The sequence below is a fragment of the Mustela putorius genome, unplaced genomic scaffold (assembly GCF_011764305.1).
Source record: "Mustela putorius furo isolate JIRA1106 unplaced genomic scaffold, ASM1176430v1.1 tig00000135_pilon_pilon_pilon, whole genome shotgun sequence".
Lineage (NCBI taxonomy): Eukaryota > Metazoa > Chordata > Mammalia > Carnivora > Mustelidae > Mustela > Mustela putorius.
The window spans coordinates 4701302-4709254 of record NW_025421292.1 but is presented as its reverse complement, the minus strand read 5'-3'; the positions used below and the strand labels follow the sequence as shown (position 1 = coordinate 4709254).

The window sequence follows — 7953 nt, the reverse complement described above, 5'->3', positions numbered from 1 at the left end:
ACCCAGTTTGCGGAAGCCAGGATGTCATCCCTGGAACAACAGATGGAGGGGGGGTCTTTGAATCCCCTGTCTTAAAGCTAGGGAAACAACCCTGGTTCTGATGAACTAGTGCTTCTCCCTCACTGTTGGAGAGAAATCTAGGTGCTGTTTTATGGGAAACTGTGGAATGTGCCCCTGGGTGCAAATTGCACAAAAGGGAAATGCTCCAGACCAGTAACTATAGCCTGGTGTTCTCCCTTCAGTTCCTGCTGCTGTCGTTTGGTCTGTTAATTCCTTCCTAGAACTACTCTGAATGGCTCTTGTCATCCTGGTGATTGCTGTTATCCGGGATACCGTGATTCTCTGCAACATCAGCACCATTTTCCTCCTGTTCTTCAACATCTTCCTCTTCCAGGCTGGCCTGGGCAACTCTGTATTCCAGAAGTTCAAAGGGATCGCCCTCCTCACAGTTGTGTTATTTGCCCCCAGCATCTTCCTTCATGCCTGGGTCATGACTTAACACTGGAAAAACTCCCAATTGCTTTGTCAGGAGAGAGGGACTTCAAACTCCGTTTGTATTCCGGAGACTAGCACAGCGGTGTTATAGTGTTATTTCTGCAAACCGACCGCTATGAGACTGGGGCGCGGGGGTCCCCGCTTCTACCAGGACTCTTTATGCCTGCACAAGTTCACCAAGGCCAAAGGTAACCAATTCTTGCCACATTGGTGGATGCCCTTCCTTCTTCACAGAGGCTACATTTGTGCCTCTGTGGGATGGGTGTTGGCCCTATGCACACAAAACAGCTTAACTTACCTAGGACAGGCTCAGGCCACTTGTGTTGAGCAGTTAAGACAATAGGTCCTCTCTCTTGCTCATTAAAGTGTTTCGCAGCATAGATTTCAGTAGATAAGTGTCCCTAGCCTCCACCTCAGTTCCTCCCCCTTTCCTTCCTGCTCTCCACCCCTTTCCTCACACAAAGGTGGTAAAGAGTGACATTTAAAGCTCCTGACTGATCCCACCGAAGACATTCAGAATTTATACCCGATGCCTTTTTTCTTTATTTTTACATTTTAAAAATAGGAAATAAATTGAAGTATTTTTCCATAAAAAATTTGCTTATTTGAAAAATCAATATTAGAACTCTGAAGCCTAAGGGCTCATGTATAAACTAATGTTAGAGTCATCAGTCCCATCTTTTTAAAGTGGTTTTATTTTTGATCATGTTAACATTTAGTGATTGTAAAATTATTACAGTTCAGACTAGAATAGTAATAGACTAGATATATATACTGATAAGTATATACAAAAGTATATCCCCTGTTGAATTTAACTGGCCTACATCTTATACATTTGTATAAAATTTGAAGATTTTAAGAAATATCAAAAGTATGTGTACATACACATAAGCACACATGTGAACATATGCAGGCACGTGTGTGTGTTATACAGACAGAAGGTATACCCTAGTGTGTTCATCCTGTTTCTCAAAACAAAGCTTGGGTATAAATCTCAGCTCCTGAGAGACACTTCTTTGCAATCCTTTTTTTCTTATCAGTGTAACATTTCTTCTGTGATCATGACCTTGGTACATTTATCAGATACTCTTTCTTACAGAGTATACCATTCACCCATCAAGCACTTAATAAATAAAACTAGATTAAAGTAAATTAATCCATGGTAATGTTCATTGTTTATTAATATATTACTATGTTGGGGGATCCTGGGTAACAGAGTAAATTGGTTTTGACAAAAGTTTTGGAAAATGCACTTTAACCCAAATGAAAAATATTTTACTGCTGAAATTTCAAATATGTGGCCTGTCAAATCAACAAGTATTTTATATATAGGAGCCTTCTCATTTTTTATCTCCCAGTAAAGTTAACCATGATATTTAGGTATCATGCATATTATATACATATAATTTTACATACATATTATGTAGCAGCAGGTATTTTTGTTTGATTTTAATTTACATCACACACACACATTAGACACACATGAAGTAACAGCACTAAAAATGTAAGAACTAGCTTTCAGGTTTTCCTAACCTGAGATTTATGTCCTTGAATTTTTAGGGATCATGAGACTGCCTCACAGAAGGTATTGGCTTATGTTTTTCTTTTTTAAATTTTTTTTTTAAGGATTTATTTGTGTATTTGAGAGACAGAGAGCAAGCAAGCACACAGAGGGAGAAGGAGAGGCAGACTCCTCACTGAACAAGGAGCCCAATGCAGGGCTGGATCCTAGGTCCTTGAGATCATGACCTGAGTGGAAAGCAGTCGCTTCACTGACTGATATCGAGTTCAACCAGATTTGTGTTTGAAAGTAAAAGTCTAAGCGTTGCTACATCCAGATAATAATTTCAAAAATAAACCTAACAATTGTAAGTTCTTAAGCGTCACTATCATTGGACCAAATAGACTGAAGTGTAAGTTTCTAGGAATATTCCTACCAAAAATATAATGCTACAAAGATGGGTAGAAAATATTTAATATAATTTCTTTAATACTTTATGAAAAAAAAAACAAATGAAAGTCACTTCTCTGACTTTCTCTCACACATTTTTTCATTAATTTAGATAAAATACTGTGTGCCCCGCTACACTTTTTTTTTTTTAAAACAAAATTTTAGATGGTGCATATACTCAGGAAATAGCCCAAATCATTCTTTGTTGATGGAGAAAAGTTCAAAGTTACTACCTACTATTGAACTAGGTTTAAATTTGAAATACCAGTACATTACTTCTTTCTCCATGAGCGCTCTAGAAGATTTATTTCACATGCTTATGTTTTATAGATACAGGTTAAATACTTCTTTCCAAATTCAGCTATAAACAATATTGAAATTGGTGTTTATAATTCTCATTCAAATGGTTTATACTTTTCCATGTTTCTTCATTAAAATATCTATTGTTCCGAGCATGCTCAAAATCTGTATTAGTGGAACTTGATGCTTTCCCAACTTGATCTTTTCATTCACTCTCTTACTGTAAAGATGCACAAAGAATGATACATGTTGGTGCTGACTGTATTCTATTGCATGCATTCATCAGTTTAATTACCTATGATTAAACAAATCCACACTGAGATAAATTACATATAAAACCATTCCAGTACTTCCTGCAATACATTTTTCCATCACCTTGAGAGACAATATGGTGAGGAAAGAGCTGAAATGATTACCACTTCCTTTTACTTCCTGCTTTGATTTACACTTACGTAAGAAACATTTTTTTACTACTACCAGTATGGCTATTTTTATTTAAGCAGAGTTAAGATATGAATCCTCTAACTATAAAACATAGATTGGTAGATCAAGGATTTAGTTGGTCTACTGGCCTCAGATTGCAATACAGTTTGTAGTTCACCCGTCCGCGATCCACATGTTAGATCATAACCCTGTGATTCAAGCTAGGTTAAATCAGGCACTATGTTATCATCAGATGTTTTACATATTATATGGCTTGGGAGCTTAAGAATCATTTTTTAGCATAAAGAATATTTAGTATAACATTTTATGAGCTCTACACACAGATCATTTCACTAGGAGGGCAGTAAAACAGCTCTGAGCCCAAGGAAGCTGCGTATGCCCTCTCAGAAGGATTCTTTCTTGGAACTGATCATCATTATTCTAAAATGAACTATATTCTAATGTATTTTCAAATAGGACATTTTACCATATTCTTCTACATGTTTCTAAAATAGGCAAGGTAAATACTGCTATCCACAAAAAAAGTGAGTTTTCTTTTTCTTTAATTTTTTAAGATTTTTTATTTATTTATTTGACAGAGAGAGAGATCACAAGTAGGTAGAGAGGCAGGCAGAGAAAGAGGAGGAAGCAGGCTTCCCACTAAGCAGAGAGCCTGATGTGGGGCTCAATCCCAGGACCCTGAGATCATGACCTGAGCTGAAGGCAAAGGCTTTACCCACTAAGCCACTCAGGTGCCCCAAAAGTGACACCAGATGGGGTAAATAGAAAGCAAAGCATTTTTCAAAGAAATAAACTTTGAAAGAAAGAAAGAAAATAAACTTTTTTATATGTAACTCAGAGTTGCTGGAGGACACTCATGTTAATGTTTTCCCTTAGGGGGAAAAAGATTTGATGTTAGTGAAACAACAGATTTCATTTTCAATCATGATGAGCAAGATCAGAGGAAGATGGGGAAGCCCATTCAAGGGTTTTTGTTTAGCTCCTCAAAAACTTTGACTCTGGGGCGCCTGGGTGGCTCAGTGGGTTAAAGCCTCTGTTTTGGATCAGGTCATGATCCCAGGGTCCTGGGGTCCAGCCCTGAGTCTGGCTCTCTGCTCAGCGGGGAGCCTGCTTCCTCCTCTCTCTCTCCCTGCCTGCCTCTCTGCCTACTTGTGATCTGTCAAATAAATAAATAAAAAATCTTAAAAAAAAAAAAAATTGACTCCACCACAGTTTGGAGCTAAACATCCCCTTTTTCAACCCAGCATGGGCTTTGAGAATCTCTGAAATATTGTGCTAAGGAGGATTGATGAATACATTCAAATCATATTAAATATGAATTTTAGTGTAGATATAGGAACATTGTAAATATACATACACATTTATGATGAATAGAAATCTGGGAAGATATAGATTAAAAAATTAACACAGTATAGCTGCAGTGTGATTACAGATGTGTTTTCTTTTTTGCTTTTATAAATGACAGTCCTTTAAACAAAACCTTTTTTCATTTATAAATGTTTAGTAACAACTACTATACCAAAACTATTGTTTTAGGTTCTGAATAGTGAACAAAAATGATTATGTTGATTATAAAATTAGAGTAATTTCTATTTGAAAATATAAATTTGATGTGGTGAAAATTTTGTAGAATTTTGTACTTGAAAACCATGATTATTTCTGCATAAGAATAATTCTTTCTTGATTCTTTCTGTGGTTGTTAAAAATATTCTAAAATACAGTAAGACTATTATTACAAAAAAAACAAAAACTGTCTTAAAACCTTACATTCATCTCAAAATTATGATTTACATTTTCTGTCTCAATTGTTCTATCATCTAAGATTGAAAAAACTCTCATTCTGGAAATATCACCACCTTGACGACCATGTTTTTCTTCTTCACTATTTTCAACGGTTGGTGTCTTTTTGCTCTTTTAAAGCCCAATTTCTGCCTCATTAACAATAATTATGTTAATACATCATTTTATTACTAAATAATTTAAATTTTGCTTTATTCACTCACTTCCTTTTTATCTTACATTATTTTACTCTCATCTCTGTTCTTATTAATTTTTGCTTGAATTTCATGGATTTGTGTTCTATTATGAACTTAAAAAAGTAACTTAAAAATGAATTTAAGTTTTTATTTAAATTCCAGCTAGTTAACATACAGTGTAATATTAGTTGCAGGTGTACACTATAGTGGTTCAACACTTCTGTAAGATACCCTGTGCTCATCATCATAAATGCTCTTCTTAATCCTCATCACCTATTTCACCCATCCCCACTCGTAACCATCCATTTTTCTCTATAGTTAAGAGTCTATCTTTTGGTCTTTCTCTCTCTTTTTTCTTTTGCTCACTTGATTTTTAAATTCTACACATGACTGAAATCATATGGTATTTGTCTTATTCTGACTGGCTTATTTCATTTAGCAATATGTATTCTAGCTCCATCCACATCATTGCAAATGGCAAGATTTCATTCTCTTTTATGGCTGAGTAATATACAGTGAGATATTACTCAGCCATAAAAAGAATGAAATCACACACACACACCCTTCATCCACTCATCAGTTGACAGACAGTTGGACTGTTTCTGTAATTTGGCTATTGTAGATAATGTATCCCCTTGAATTGGTATTTTTGGATTCTTTGGGTAAATACTTAGTAGAAAAATTGCTGAATGGTATGGTAGTTCTATTTTTACCTTTTTGACCAAACTCCATACTGTTTTCCAGAATGGCTTCACCATTTTACACCCCCACCAGCAATGCAAAAGGGTTTCCCTTTCTCCACATGCTTGCCAACACCTGTTAGTTCATCTGTTCTTGATTTTATTCATTCTGACAGGTTTGAGTTGATAGCTGATCACAGTTATATCCCAGTTTATATCCCTAATGACAGTGATGTTGAGTATCTCTTCATGTGCCTGTTGGCTATTTGTATGTTTTCTTTGGAAGAAGGGCTATTCATGTTTCCTGCCCATTTTTTAATTAGATTATTCGTTTTGGGGGTTTTGAGTTTCTTAAGTTCTTTATATATTTTGGATACTAACCTTTTATTAAATATGTCACTTGCAAATATCTTATTCTGTAATTTGCCTTTAGTTTGTTGTTTCCTTCACTGTACAGAAGCTTTTATTTTGACAAAGTACTTCAAAACAACATGGAAAAGAATGAAAGTGGACCGTTTTCTTATGCCATACACAAAAATTAATTCAAAATGGGTTGAAGACCTAAATGTGAGTCATAAAACCATAGGAGAACTATGGAAGTACTATAGGAGATCTCAGAAAGTAAACTCTGACATTGGCTATAGCAACTTCTTTCTAGATATGTCTCCTGAGGCAAGAGGAACAAAAATAAAAATAAAACAATGAGACTTCACCAAAATAAGTGGTCTTCTGATTATTAATCAGCTATCTTTTCTAAAGTATGGCCTGGCTCCCTCTTTTCAGATTGACAGGTCTTTTTACTGGTCAAGCAGATACACCCTGATAACATTTATATGTTTGTTGTTGTTTTTTGGTGATTGTCCTTTTTCATTTGCATAGTATATAATCAGATAATTCAATTAATATGTATTTGGCAAGATATAAGAATTGTCCATGCAATGACCTCCTATAAGAGGACTCATTCTCATTTTTATTCTAAAAGCAGGAAGGAATGTTTATATGGAGTGGCCCTAAACTTATCTACTGGGTATTTTTTTCAGTATCTATTAGACTCAGTTGGGAAGACTTACTGCTTGATTCCTTAGAAAACATAAACCTTTTTATGCTATAAAACATAAACCTATTTCTCAGTATACATGTTACATGGTCTTTTCTTTTTTCTTCTTCCATTTCCAACAGTTTGCTCAAGGAAACTGCGATTTGGGAGGAGACAGTTAGGGGTGACCCACTGTGGGTATTTTAACACAAGTACTGATATACTGATTTTCACAGTAGTTTCAAGTACAACTAATTTTTTTAAAGATTTTTTTTAATGTATTTATTTGACAGAGAGAGATCACAAGTAGGCATAGAGGCAGGCAGAGAGAGAGAGAGGAGGAAGCAGGCTCCCTGCTGAGCAGAGAGCCCGATGCAGGACTCGATCCCAGGACCCTGAGATCATGACCTGAGCTGAAGGCAGTGGCTTAACCCACTGAGCCACCCAGGTGCCCTCAAGTACAACTAATTTTTAAGACCAGATCTCCAAGTGCCATTTTAAAGTAGTACCAGGCCAATAATCACTAAAGAATGCCACTTAAGACCCAGTAATTATTTTAAGACAAATAATACTCAAAATCATAGTTATTTTACACCATTAGAAAATAGATATGGGAATATGAACCCTATGAATACAAAAAAGTAACAAGTCCCCTGCTAGGTGAGATCCATGGTGGATTTAACCTTTAATAGAGAAGTGAGAGGAGGAAGAAACCTCCTTAAATGCTGTTAAGACAGCTGAAATTTAAACATGGGAAATGACCATCTGTCCCTTCAGATGAGGCAGAAGAAGTAAGGGTCACTTGTTGTCAAGGAACAGCAAGGAGCCCGGTAGAGTAAGGATGTATGTAGAGGAACAGGAGAAAATTAACAGGTTTATGTGATAGCACATAAACTGGACCTTACACAATGCATCAAGAACTCTATCCTTCAATCCCAGGTGAATAACTTGGAAGATGAAACAGTCTCATTTTTATGGGAAACCATTTTTATCAATTTTTTATACAAAGTATCTCACATTTAATAAAACATTAAGAAATGTAAAAACATATTCCTATCATAATAATGCTAT

At 35.6% G+C, this 7953-nt stretch overlaps 1 pseudogene; it reads left to right on the top strand.

Moving 5' to 3' along the window:
* The first annotated feature begins 200 nt into the window (after positions 1-200).
* LOC101673145 lies at positions 201-973 on the top strand (annotated as a pseudogene).
* Positions 974-7953: the final 6980 nt, after the last annotated feature.